The sequence below is a fragment of the Pelophylax lessonae genome, assembly GCF_965119305.1.
Source record: "Pelophylax lessonae genome assembly, chromosome: 7".
Classification (NCBI taxonomy): Eukaryota; Metazoa; Chordata; class Amphibia; order Anura; family Ranidae; genus Pelophylax; species Pelophylax lessonae.
Genome location: NC_138774.1, coordinates 117,351,733 through 117,365,817, shown reverse-complemented (window position 1 = coordinate 117,365,817; position 14,085 = coordinate 117,351,733).

Here is a 14,085-nt window from a genome sequence, read left to right as displayed (position 1 = left end):
AATGAGAAAAAAAAATACAGAAAATCACATTGTCTGATTTTTAAAGAATTTATTTGAAAATTATGGTGGAATATAAGTATTTGGTCAATAACAAAAGTGTATCTCAATACTTTGTTATATACCCTTTGTTGGCAATGACAGAGGTCAAAAGTTTTCTGTAAGTCTTCACAAGATTTTCACACACACTGTTGCTGGTATTTTGGCCAATTCCTTTATGCAGATCTCTAGAGCAGTGATATTTTGGGGCTGTCGCTGGGCAGCATGGACTTTCAACTCCCTCCAAAGGTTTTCTATGGGGTTGAGATCTGGAGATTGGGTAGGCCACTCCAGGACCTTGAAATGCTTCTTACAAAGCCACTCCTTCGTTGCCTGGGCGGTGTGTTTGGGATCATGGTCATGCTGAAAGACCCAGCCACATTTCATCTTTAATGCCCTTGCTGATGGAAGGAGGTTTTCACTCAAAATCTCACGATACATGGCCCCATTCATTCTTTTCTTTGCATGGATCAGTCTTCCTGGCCCTTTCCCTTTGCAGAAAAACAGCCCCAAAGCATGTTTCCACCCCCATGCTTCACAGTAGGTATGGTGTTCTTTGGATGCAACTCAGCATTCTTTCTCCTCCAAACACGACAAGGTGTTTTTACCAAAAAGTTCTACTTTGGTGTCATCCGACCATATGACATTCTCCCAATCCTCTTCTGGATCATCCACATGCTCTCCAGCAAACTTCAGATGGGCCCCGTCATGTACTGGCTTAAGCAGGGGGACACGTCTGGCACTGCAGGATTTGAGGCCCAAGGCGGCGTAGTGAGTTACTGATGTTAGCCTTTGTTACTTTGGTCCCAGCTCTCCGCAGGTCATTCACTAGGCCCCCCCGTGTGGTTCTGGGATTTATGCTCATCGTTCGAGATCATTTTCACCCCACAGGGTGAGATCTTGCGTAGAGCCCCAGATCGAGGGAGATTATCAGTGCTCTTGTATGTCTTCCATTTTCTAATAATTGCTCCCAAAGTTGATTTCTTCACACCAAGCTGCTTGCCTATTGCAGATTCAGACTTCCCAGCCTAGTGCAGGTCTACAATTTTGTTTCTGGTGTCCTTCGACAGCTCTATGGTCTTGGCCATAGTGGAGTTTTGAGTGTGACTGTTTGAGGTTGTGGACAGGTGTCTTTTATACTGATAAGTTCAAACAGGTGCCATTAATACAGGTAACGAGTGGAGGACAAAGGAGCCTCATAAAGAAGAAGTTACAGGTCTGCGAGAGCCAGAAATCTTGCTTGTTTGTAGGTGACCAAATACTTATTTTACCAAGGAATTTACCAATTAACTCAGAAATCCTACAATGTGATTTCCTGGATTCTTTCCCCCCATTCCGTCTCTCATAGTTGAAGTGTACCTATAATGAAAATTACAGGCCTCTCATCTTTTTAAGTAGGAGAACTTGGTGGCTGACTAAATATTTTTGCCCAACTGTATATAAATCGGTATGAGAAATAAATGTATGTTTTAGTAGTCTTTCTGGTTAAAACACATACTTTGCTCTTCCCTGTGAGCCCGCTCCCATCTTGTGTGGGCATCTGAAGCCCACTCGTTGCTACTTCCAGGATACAGTACTCATGCATAGCATAGAATGCACAGCGCACGAACACCGCAATGCTGCAGGTGGAGGATGCCCATAGACTCCTGGGATTGATGAAACTTATATCCCAGGAGCCAAATCCACGGCCGCAGGCCGGAAATGACATACATTGAAGTGGCGAGGAACAGCAAAAGCCGAGCACTGCCCTGCAATATACGGTTCGTATATTGCTTTAAAAAAAAAAAAAGTGCCCAATGATACATCATGCAGTGGTCACAAACACAGGGGCAAAATGTTTAGAATGTAGGTGGAACTCAGCTTTAAGTATGGACTGCTGGGGACAGGAGGGGGAGAAGTGGAACCTTTTTCTTTGACCTGCACCGATGAAAAGGTTCACTTTAAACAAAATCATGCTAACTATTAAACTAATCTCTAATTGAAGAGCACCCAAATGCTGCACCTATTTTTCTTAATACGAATATCTGTTTTGGCATTGAATTGAAAGATTCCAGCTCATTGTTTCCACATTATTATTCAGCAGTTTCTCTGTCCAGAAAGAGCATATATAGGCTAGTTACATTACTGTCATGATTAAAAGAATATAATATGTACTGAAATAAATATTTTAAACAGTCAAAGACGGCAAATAAACCCGAAATTAAACAAAAACTGAATTTTTGTAAAATCTTACCGTAAAATTCCTTTCTCTGAGTCCGACAGTCGCCGCCTCCTCGAAGTCATCACAATGGGTATTGTCCACCTGTCCGTAGGACCAGCTAGGCATATAGACTTAGTCAAAAGACAAAAAGCATTAGCATATACACACCCACGGGGGCTGTCCCATCTGGCCAATACCCCCCCTGCATCACCACTCCCAACTCAGTTTGGTAGCATAGCAGTAGGTAATAAGAACCCCACAAAAGAGGGGCGGGGGCGGCGGCTGTCGGAGGACTCAGAGAAAGGAATTTTATGGTAAGATTTTACAAAAATTCAGTTTTCTCTTACGTCCTCCGACAGTCGCCGCCTCCTCTAAGTCATCACAATGGGGATGTCCCAAAGCAGTATAGACATGAGGGGTGGGAGACGCAACCGTAGAAAAGGCAACGCAGTACCCACATCAGAGAAAGGAATCTTACATGCACTGTAAGAACCAACTGGGCAACAGAAAAAAACAAGCTCAACAGGAGCAACAGCCCAGGAAAGCAAATGCCAACAGCCAGGGACCCAGAGAAAAAAACTCAAGGGTCCATCATGGCACAGCCGCACTGAGAACTTTGCGGCCAAAAGAAGCATCAGCTGATGCCAGAACATCTACTTTGTAGAACTTGGAAAAACGTGTGCACCGACGACCAAGTCGCCGCCCTTGCACACCTGGGCCACCGAGGCCCGATGCCAATAGGTCCAGGAAGTACTCAAAAACCTGGTAGAGAGCGCCCTAACAGGGAAGGGTGGAACCCGTTCCTTCAAAGCATAAGCCTGTTCAATGGTCCATCTGATCCACTTGGCAATAGTCGCTGCGGACGCAGCCATGCCCTTCCGAGGTCCCTCAGGAAGGACAAAGAGGGAATCCGTCTTCCGAAAAGACTCCATAGATGACAGGTAAACCCTGATCGTCCTGACAACATCCAAGGAATGCAAGGCAATCTCCTTTGGATGTATGGTCTTCGAACAAAGCGAAGGCAGGACAATGTCCTCATTTAAGGTGATAATCCGAGATCACCTTGAGAAGGAAGGATGGGGGTGGTCGCAAAACCACCTTATCCCTGTGAATTATCAAGTAAGGGGAGCGGCAAGACAACGCCGCCAGCTCCGACACTCTGCGAGCCGAAGTGAGAGGCAACAGTATCTCCCTGATATATTCAAAGGGAGCCCACTGCAACGCGGACAGGACAGGACCAAGTTCAGGTCCCATGGAGGTAAAGACTCCTTCCTGGGAGGAGCCAAATGTCGCACACCTTGAATGAATGTGCGCACCAAGGAACGAGACGCCACAGGGCGTTGGAAAAGGACCGCCAGTGCTGACACCTGGCCCTTTATTGTGGCCAGCGCCAGGCGCTGATCCACTCCAGACTGGAGGGAAGCCAAGATTCTCGACCCCGAGTAAGAACGAGGGGAAAACCCCTTGGACTCACACCAGATGAAGTAGGCCTTCCAGGTACGGTAATAGATCTTACCAGAGGAAGATTTCCTAGCCTTGATCAAGGTAGGGATAACCTCAGAGGATAGACCCTTGTCCTTCAAGACCTGGGTCTCGACAGCCAGGCCGTTAAAGCCAGCGACTGTAAAGCAGGATGGAAGATTGGACCTTGAGACAGGAGATCTTCCCGCAGAGGCAGGCACCACGAAGGTGCCACTGCCAGGCGAACAACGTCGGCGTACCAGGATCGGCGAGGCCAGTCCGGTGCCACCAGAATCACCATGTGCGGTTCCGAGGCCAATCTGCGAAGGAACCGGGATAGCAACTGAATCGGAGGAAAGGCGCACAGCAGACGATACTGATGCCAAGGGGCCACCAACGCATCCGAGGCGTCCGCCAACGGAGCGCGCGGTCTTGCCACGAAGCTTTCCACCTGTCGGTGTAGCCGGGATGCGAACAGATCCACATCTGGGGATCCCCAATTCGCACACAGCATCTGAAAGACCTCCGGGTGAAGGGACCATTCCCCCTGGTCCAGGGTCTGCTGGCTCAGATAGTCGGCCTGCCAATTTTTCACACCCGGAATGTATTGCTCCTAGTTCCAGTACATTTATCGGGAGGGAGGATTCCTCCTCCGACCAAGTGCCCTGGGCAGATAGGATGCCCAGGACTCCACCCCAGCCCGACAGGCTGGCGTCCGTGGTAACCACTGTCCACACCACAGGGCGGAAGCACTTGCCTCCCGCCACCGACGGGGACTGGATCCACCACAGAAGAGTCAATCTGGTCCGGCGACTCAAGGAGACATCCAGATCCAAGGACTGAGGAAGTCTGTCCCACCTGGCCAGGATCTCCGTCTGGAGAGCCCACGTGTGGAACTAAGCAAAGGGAATCGCCTCGAAGGTCGACACCATCAACCCCAGGCCCCGCATGCAGGTCCTGAGGAACGAGGACGGATTGTCCCCGAGGGACCTGAGTACGTCCCGCAAAGTCCGGAGCTGTCCTCCGGCAAGAATACCTTTGCCTGAGCAAAGTCCAGAACCATTCCCAGATAGGGAAGGCGAAGCGACGGAGACAACGCTGATTCCTGAACGTTGATGGTCCATCTGAACTCCTGTAACGTCTGTACCGTAATGGACAGATCGCGCACAAGGTCCTGGCTGGCTCTCGATCTCAGAAGCAGATCGTCCAGGTACCCCAGGACCGCAATGCCCTGGACCCGTAGCAGGCCCAGGACCGGTGCCAACACCTTGGTAAACACCCTTTGTGCCGAAGCGAGACCGAAAGCTAACGCCACAAACCGGTAGTGGTCCTTTGCAATAGCAAACCAAAGGTACCGCTGATGACCCTCGAAAATGGGGACGTGCAGGTACGCATCCTTCAGATCTATCGAAGCCAGGAATTCCCCCGGCCTCAAGGAGGCCACAACCGAACGGAGAGACTCCATACGAAACCTTCGAACACGCACAAAGTGGTTCAGTGCTTTCAGGTCCAGAATAGGACGCACTTTGCCCACTTTCCTGGGCACAGTGAACAGATTCGAATAAAAACCCCGAAACGATGAGGCACCGGGACAACCACTCCCTGAGCAAGCAGGTCCTGCACCGCCCGATGCAAATCCTGCAGACGCCCCGGAAGCAGAAGGAGATTGGAGGAAAAGAATCTGTCTGCCGGCCTTGAAAGGAATTCGATCTTGCATCCTGATCGAATGATTTTCTGGACCCACCTGTCCGATATCCGGAGCAGCCAAGGTTTGGAGGAAACCGCGCAAACGTCCCCCCACCCCAGAAACGGGTGAGGGCGCCCCTTCAGGCAGAGGCGGAGTGTCCCGCCGAGCCGGCATTGCCGGCTTTCTGCTTACCCGCCCAGGGCTTCCTCTGGTTGCCCTGGGCCTTGAAAGACTTGCCCATGGATTGGTTCTGAAAGGCACGAAAGGACCCCTGATAAGACCTAGGCGCAGAACCCCGCTTGCCTCGGAAGGACTTGTTCTTCGGGTTCTGGGGCAGTATAGTGCTCTTGCCCCCCGTGACGCCTTTTACCAGGGTATGCAACGCCTCGCCAAAAAGACGAGAGCCAACATAGGGAAAATCAGCAACAGTTCACCGTGAGGACTGGTCGGCCGACCAGCTCTTCAGCCATATCAGTCGCCGGTTAAGCACCGCGACACTCAAGAGGCGAGCCACCAAGGGGGCCTCATTTAACGCTGCATCACACAGACACATGACTCCTTGATGGATCTGGTCCACCATTTCCAGTCGGGCATGCGGCACGTCATCAGACACCAGGTAGCCACGACGCACCTTGGTCCAATCAGCTACCGCCTGAGCCACCATAACGGACGCGAAAACGGGTTTGAGCAACGAACCCGCCACCGTATAGGAATGGCGGGCTAGAGACTCCAACCGCCGGTTCGTGGGATCCCGGAAAACCGGAGTATCCTCAATAGGAACTAAGGTAGCCTTGTTCAGCACGGCCACAGTGTGATCTACCTGTGGAGGCACACACCAACGCGAGTCCGTAGCCGGTGCAAAAGGATAAAGCAATTTGAACCGACTAGGCACCACGAACAGACGTTTTAACGTGCGCCACATTTCATTAACAGTGTAATGAAAAGCAGCTGGGCAGGGAAAAACCTGCGCAGACTTGCGGGTTCTGCGCGTCCCAAAAGAGGACACAATGCCCGGAGGATCGGGCTCACCCTCTAAATGCAAAGTTTCTTTTACAGAAAACAATTAACTCATCCATGGTCGCCCGTTCATCAGGGGACCCTGGGGAGGATGTGTCAACACCCTTAATTTCAGCCCCCCCCTCAGACCCCGGGGGGTCCAGGGATGAGCGGGACCCTGAAAAGGGCACGCTCGCAGCAGCAGCATCAGCCATATCCCCATCTGAATCAGCAGAGACAGCCTGGGCCGTTTTCTCGCAGCCCGTTCAGACATCAGCATTTCCACATTTGCCACTAAAGTCGCAACTACAGCAGCCAGATCAGGTCGCAGCGGGGCCACAGGAGAACTGGGGCCCCCCACCAAAGCTGGAGGAAACTTGTTTTCCTGAGAATCCATGGCTCAATAGTAAAAAATTACAGTGCAAAAAATCAGTGTACTGTCCCCTTAAATAGCGCTGCGGAGTGCGCAGCCCAACGCTACTGTCACAGCAATGAAGACCCCCAAAGGAGAAAGAAAAACTGAGCCAGAAGCAGTATGCAGAAGAAGACTGAGAAGGATACACTGCAGAGCCTGCAGATCGTTGCTACCTGTGTCTGTGCTGTCTGAGAGGAAAAGGAAATGCTGTTGGGAGGGGCTGGCTAGAAGCCAGACCTCAGGGAAAATGGCTGCCCCATAGGGAAGCATAGGAGGCTTCACTAAAATGGCGGATGGCGCCAAAAACGAGCGGTATACTCGCCCCAGAGGGGCCACACAGTGTGCAAAGCAAAAAAAACATGGTGGACCGTGCAAATTTTCACCCGCAGCGGTCGCCGCAGACACACGGCTGTACCCCCAAACATGCACCTAAGGTGACACAGGGACATGGACCCCCAGCAATCAGACATATCTGTACAAAAACAAACCCCGCAGGGATCGCACAGGGAGTCACACAGGCACAGACATGGGGACACACAGCAACACAGACTGCCACCCCAGACAAAGGCCCCACACAGAATAGTACTTACCTGTACCCGATGGCGTGGGGAAGCCTCTATGCACGGATAAACCTCTGTCCTCATCTGACAGGGAGTGCCGTGAGCCAGGGACATGACGCTGCAGCACCGCAGACGAGTCCTGTGAGGTAGCCACCACACGGCTGCATCCCTGCATCGAACAGGGATGGGTCGTTCTTAGTGCCAGGGCAAACCATAGCTGAACGCTCGATGGCGGGCTGGGGGTCCATCTGACCCTCAGTGCCCTGGAGAACCAGGGTGGCCAGTCCGAATCCCAGCACCGCATGATCCATCTTCATCCGAAGACTAAACTAACACTAAAGCTGACAAAATAAACAGCTAGTAAAGTGAGAGAAAAAAACTGACATTTTCAAAGAAAATCAAATAAAAGATCAGGAAGGCTGAGACTAAAGCCCCAGCACAAGGAGAGCCTAACTAGTCCTGATGGTAGGCAGATTAAAACTGAGTTGGGAGTGGTGATGCAGGGGGGGTATTGGCCAGATGGGACAGCCCCCGTGGGTGTGTATATGCTAATGCTTTTTGTCTTTTGACTAAGTCTATATGTCTAGCTGGTCCTACGGACAGGTGGACAATACCCAACAGTGATGACAGAGGAGGCGGCAACTGTCGGAGGACGTAAGAGAAAAAGTGTTTTTCCAAAATCGAGACCAAAAACGTTTACTTATTATACATGCTGTGTTTTCTTTCATCTTCAATGTGTGTATATAACATCAAACAGGTAAATGCACCCAGTAAGGTGGAAAGTGAAATTTTGTTCTATCAAATTGCGATAACAGCTATGTTCTGTGTGTTAAAATTTCCCATTCGCATAGCTTTACAAAAATATTTAAAAATTACAACTGGATTTGGTCAGTTTCTATACGACACCTTCCCCTAAACAGCATCCAAAAAGGAAAGAATATTTTTTTTGTTGGTATGTTGTGTGAATGGAAACACAAACTTAACTATTGTTTTCTCAAATTTGTTTTAACAGCACCTGGAGCAAACATGGCTACAATAAACACATATCCTTTGTGTTAGTAAGAGGCCTAGGTGCTTTAAAGCTCAACTCGGTAAAATATATCAAAAACATTTAAAGCTTTACATACCCATTTGCAGGTCTTTTGTTTCTTCTTCTGATGCTCACCCCAGTCTCTATAAGTAGCAGAGTAGGTGCCTAATAACTATTAGAATGACACCTTTGATTATATGGCTTTTCCTATGCCTACTGCAGGTGACATGGCAATTGTGTCTACAATGTGATGCTGAGAGAGTTACAGGTTTCCCTAAAAAAAAAATGTTGATGAGAGCCGAGAGTCCCCTGTAAACCGTTTTCGCGCAAGCTGTAAAATAACATCCTGATGTTGTAAACAGGCAGCTACCTTTCTTAGGGTGTTTCCACACATACAGAAAACTATGTATGTTTGTTTGCTTATGGGTTTATTACTGCTTTAAATACTACCAAAGCTAACTTGATTTCAAACATATTGCAGCTTACCAATTCTCAGATGTGATGGCTGCATTCATTTTCTTTTTTTAAGCCTTCTTTCATCTGGTAATTAAACCATTAAATTGTTTTCAGAACAGAACAAGCTGTCCTGCAAATGTAGCTGTTAGAGTGTTAAGGGTAACAATTAACCACCATAATGGGCAGCTGTTATTCATGAAAAATGTATCATAAAAAGAAAAAAAAAAAGTTTCCTTAACTGTATTTGGAGCTCGAGTTCGGCTTTAATTTGTTGGTGTATATAAATCTGCTAATACATCCAACACTCCCCTCCCCCCAAGACTGACAATGCTGTTGTCCAAAGATGCCCCTTTGCTCCTTTATCCAGGCTATAGGCACCCTAATACAAATGGTGTGTTACTGGCCAGATCACCAGGTGTAAACAGAAGAGGGGAAAAAAAATCTAATGATTGGTGAGTTGCAATAGATTACATTTTGGGTTTACAACTTTAAAGGAGATGGAACAATAAAGGCAAAAAGAAAACACCATACCAGAACAATAACAGTAAATTGTGTGGTCTTCATTCTGATAATAGTCCTCTATGAAAACAATGTGTGTATTTTCCTGAAAGGCAAGTAAAATCTTTTTTGAAAATTCTGTGGGCTTGATGTTGCTGCCCACATGATCAAAGATATTTTGTAATCCACAACTGCTTGCCCATTCACCACAATGCACAGGCCCTTAGGCCCCACTCTTTTAAAATGTGGCTGTTTTCAGGGTTCCCTATAAGCTGCAGGCAGGAAACCCTACTTCTAGAAATTGGAGGCTGACAGCTCCCACAGCTATTCGCGGCCTATTGCATAGAGACACACAGCACATCTGCCCCCATAGCAAGTGGCTTATTATGGGGATAGACAGAACAGGAGGAGCCAACGGTGGACCCGTAAAGAGGGGGTTTGAGGCCGCTCCGTGCATTATTGTACAGAGCAGATAAATAGAAAAAGATGGCTTTAGAAATACTTTAAGTAAGCTCACAAAAAAAAAAAATACTATACATGATATGTGTAAATATGTGATGTCAGTAGGCACTAATGTTCTGTCTGATGAGAAAAGAAGAAAATATGACACGACAAGCAGAATTTAAATATTTATTCTTAAACCATTTAAAATCCCCCTGAAATATTGAAATAAGCTTACTCTATTAACAGATTTACAAGAGTAATGACTACGAAGGATATAAGGGTACCACTTTTTTTTTTTTTTTTTTACTTTTTTTTTTAAACATTTTTTTCTCTCTCTGAAGTTCTTATAAAGCTTTCTGAGTGACTGTATTTACAACTTTTACTGCTTATATATTTATAAAAATATTTTATTTTTTAACCATAACATTGTTTTCAAAAACTATTTTCAGACTTTCTCAAGATATAAATTTGAAGTGAGTCTCAGAGAGCAGAAAATGCAAACAGAAATTTTTCCTTAAAATGAAAAAGAAAGGAATTAAAAGTGAACTCAATTCTGTAGGCACCACTAAATATGTTGCTTGCTCCTTGGCTTTAGCCAGTTACTAGTTTTCAAGTGTCCCCCTTAAAGCAGGAATTCTGTTGAGGGGCATCTACCTACCCTGCAGTGGAAATAAGCATGCTGCAATTTGAAGCTTTTTTTTTTTTCTTTTTACCATTACAGTATATCAGGCTTGTGCTTCCATTTCTGTGCTGCTTTTATTTGCTAGACACAGGTTTAATAAACCTTGAAAATCAAGACAAACAAGCACACAGGAAACCAGATGCTTTTCCTTCCATCCAGTTGCTAATTTAGCATTTGTCTCTTCTAGCTAGGTTGCTGCCTGACACAGCTGCACTTTGCTCCTTAAAAAAAAAAGTTATTGGTGCCACTGACAGAACTCTTTCACTGGTCAGCAACTGGCTGTATTGGCTGAAAATCAACTGATACAGAAGAACTATGGGGCCCGCATATTCTAAACCTGAACACCAAGATCATTGAGGAAACAAATGGTGATAAGAACACCTTAAACTAGGCTGTGGTCTTCTAGTTATACAGAATGTTTGATGATGCTCCAATCAGTGGGGAATCCACGTGCTGGCGCTTTCAGCAAAATAAACACTTGAAGATCGTCACAAATCATGGATTATTGACTGAATAGTTCTAAAACAATCTAGTCTTCTTGACAATTGGCCTGTAAAGGAGTTCTGTCAACAGCTCCACAGAAACACTGTGAAACACCATTTCAAGATTTTTTTTTTTTTTTTCGTAAGCAACACCTGCAATGACTTCAAGATGATTTAAGCAATGGTCTAGACAAGGCAATCCAGGTACCAGCATCAGTTCAGAGTAAAGCTTGAGCTACACTGGTAGGTGACAATCCAGGAAAAGGCCCCATGGCATCATTGGCAAAAAGCTAAAGTGTGGCTAAGACATTGTGCTACCAGATCTTCACCACAAAAGCAGTCCATACACGGCCTGTTGAATAACCACCTCTGCAGGTAGCTATAAAACAGTCATTGGACACTGCAGCATGCTCATTTGCATCAGATACTGGCGGACGCATCGCTTTAAAACACAAATGTCTATTTCCGTAGAAGACCCTAAACACTGCAATGGCAATTAGATAAAATGTGGAGGTCACGCACCATTACATAATAAAGATTTGGCAGACAGGTTGGAGTCCATTCGGTGCGTGAGAGACTGGCCATACATTACAAATGAGAAATGGGAGGCCATAGTCTGGCACATATAGGTAAAGAGCCCGATCAACAAAAAAAATGACTAAGATTAGAAAAAATATTTAGGGCTCAAATCATAAAAATACACACAATCATAATATTATAATATTACAAGAATACATATTATAATATTATAATTACACCACCTGAAAAGGAACAAAGTACATGCGGAAGCAAACATTTGCACTATTTATAATATATATATATACATACATGTACATGGGGTGAACTGAGGAGCACCCCATCAAGCAGTACCATAAATACAGTTATCGACCATTTACAGTTCCGCCGGCTGTTTGGAAAGATTTTTACTGCCAAAACATCAAGTCTTTTTTCATGACTTCTTATAACTTAGTTAACTGTATATTAAATGGTAAATAGAGACTTAAAATACACTTTCACAGGAGTATAAATACATCATGGTGCTGATGAAGAAGGGTGGAAAAGATTAGGAAAAATGGAATATAATACAGAAGAGCATTAAATGCTAGGGGATGCTGGTGTAAACCATTGTCTATACACTGACAGAGTGAAGAAGATCAGGCTTTAATGATAAATAATGTGGACATGTCACCTTCTAGAACACGCAACACTGCGGAGCAAAAAAATAAATAAATAAAAAGGAAGGAGTTTCCAGACAGTCTTTGCTTATTTCTGATATGGAGGTCTTGGCCTATTTTCAAGTGCAAGCTCCACCCAATTTTAAATCCTGCAGCATTCCCTATATCATACCATGGCAAGGCTAAGCTTTCAGACAGATGGGCATGCCACAAACAGTAGGAGAGCAATCCTCTTTCAGGGAATAAGTGATCACTATTCAGTCATTCAGGTCTGTAAACATTAGTAAAATCTATACACAACATATACTTACTTATTGAGCTCCCATGCTTACCTCCAACAACCCTTCAAAGCCACATTAGGAAAAGCTTGCTATTACATGAAGTGCCAGCGCTGTATAAACTGTATGTAGCATCAGCTGTGTACAGCTGATGGGGACGGGGGCTCTTGTCCTTTCCCATAAAAAAATAAAGTTGGGCTGAGCACTGTTCTACTATTCACAGAAAGCCTTGTATTTTATGAATGGACAAAAAAAAGGCTTCCTCCAAATGGCTTAAGTGGATATTGTGACATCATCTGCCTGCCTCTTCACCACCTTTGCCATTTGGAAAGGTCTTGTATTCATTAATAAAAAGGACTTTCCCAGATTGGCTTAACAATGATTTGCTCAAGTCAATTTTGTTCTGGCAGCAGGTGGAAGTCTCCTTATTTCTACTGGAACACAGTACTGAATGTAGCTGACACTAAAGGAAATGGCTCAACCCACACAAGTGACACCAAAGCTAGAGTTGGCTTTAACATATTCCTAATCTGCTGAAAACTCAACGTACCGTCTTTTAAGTGCTACACAACCATCTGTAAAGATCCAAGCAGCTCAAGGACTAATAGGTATGTGGCTTTCAAAAGCTTTTAGGAACTAGCATTATAGCCCAAAGCACATTTGCGCAAGTGCACTTATACTTTCAAAGCCAAATTTTATCTGGAAACTAAGATTTACGATGTTTACCTGCTGGCATACTGAACTGTGTAGGTGTCTTCATACAATACAAAAAACCCTTAGAATTTCGATAGATAAGCCTGCTCAGTCTCTTTTCTGTTACTTTGCCCCAGTCTGTAAGCATGGTCTGCACACAGGTGCCAACTTCCCCTACCCCCAATAGTATGGAAATCCTGTTAACCCCCCATATACCTGGAAGCCCCACTCCATTAGCGAGGGCACAGCAGTGTGAAAAGTCCACGAGGGAGTGTGGCTTGATAAGTATACATGCCTTGGATGTGGGCTACTTGCAGACAGTCACCCTGCATTAAAGGAGAAAAGTGACAGTGTTTGTAAGACCGTTAACGTGGTTGTAAAGGAATGTTTTTTTTTTTTTTAACAAACCTCTCCATACCTCCTTTTCTCGGGCCCCTCGCTGGTGCTGCTAGCTCCCCCATGAGAAGCCATTTCTCATGGGGGGAACTTGTACATGCTCGCTCTTGAGCCACACTGCTGTGTCTATTGACGCAGACAGCGGGACTCGATCCTGCCCCCATTCCCTCATCACAGGCTTTGATTGACAGCACTGGGAGCCAATGTCTCCCAGTGCCCCAGCAAAGCCAGTGAGAAAGGGAAGTTAGGGAAGAGAAGAGCTGCAGTAGTGCACAATGCTGGATCAAGTGAGGGCTCAGGTAAGTATAAGGGGAGGGGGGCAGGTTTCACATTACCTACCCATCCACTGTTTCGGGCATCTTCTAAAAATACCAGTCAGCCTTCCAGCGCCTAATCCGCCCTAGTACCGCCATGGCTAGAAAATAAGCTTAGACAAAGTCTTAAACAAGATAAGGGGAGGGGTGGGAAAAAAAAAAAAAAAGGTCTCCGCTTATGATAAAATCTGTCCTGCAGCATTGTGTCTGCTACAACAAAACAAGTCCACTTTACAGTCCCTGCTCTCCTTATTATAGCACATATTGTACATGGTCTTTCAA